The 682-nt window shown below is 42.7% G+C and overlaps 1 protein-coding gene across 1 annotated transcript in view; it reads left to right on the top strand.

The window, feature by feature from the left end:
* Nucleotides 1-682, top strand: part of WBSCR16 (Williams-Beuren syndrome chromosome region 16) — a 28,024-nt gene that overhangs the window by 2,405 nt on the left and 24,937 nt on the right. The window lies entirely within an intron of this gene.

Here is a 682-nt window from a genome sequence, read left to right as displayed (position 1 = left end):
GTAGGGAAATAAATACTACTGGCATATCATTCTAAAGTAGTTTTCCCTGTCTACAGAAAGCAAAGATTCTCATGAACGTATATATTGCTGAACAGCAGAACACAATCTATAACCATGCACATGGTATTTGATCTGTTTCCTCAGGTTCTTGTATTCAGGAATACATATTTTGTAGAAGCTCCGGTATTACTTTTTATTAGCTTTGCCTAATCCATTAATCCCTCAGGACTATGAACTCTCTTAAAAGAACCCAGAGATGCCGTTCAGAGTATCAGAGCAGAAATTTGTCCCCAATGGGTGTGAACCAGACTTTTTGCTGTGTTTGCCAATGTAGGATGCGTCTGAAGGCTTTTCCTGCTTTGGGAAGTCTTGTATCTAGCTCTGGTTCTCCATGATGTCCAGACACAGACGCCAGTGCAAAGAGTTTTATTCCTTCCCACAAGCAAGGATTATAAACTGGGCTTTAACTGAGGTTTAGAATCCTGGTTTTTTTGGGGGGGAGAAAAACTTCAGTTTGCCTAGGCATCTGCATTGTGGCAAACTGGAGTTTGATTTAAAACTCCCCAAACTGGGAAACCTGTTAGTCATGCTTGGTGCATGAGAAGACGGAGGAAAGCATAACAACGAGCTGTGTTCATGGCCACTGTGGACAAGCCTCCGCTGTCTGAGCTCAGCCACACCT

Source organism: Gekko japonicus, unplaced genomic scaffold (genome assembly GCF_001447785.1).
Source record: "Gekko japonicus isolate JY-2015 unplaced genomic scaffold, Gekko_japonicus_V1.1 scaffold89, whole genome shotgun sequence".
Classification (NCBI taxonomy): Eukaryota; Metazoa; Chordata; class Lepidosauria; order Squamata; family Gekkonidae; genus Gekko; species Gekko japonicus.
This window is presented reverse-complemented; position numbering and strand designations above follow the sequence as displayed.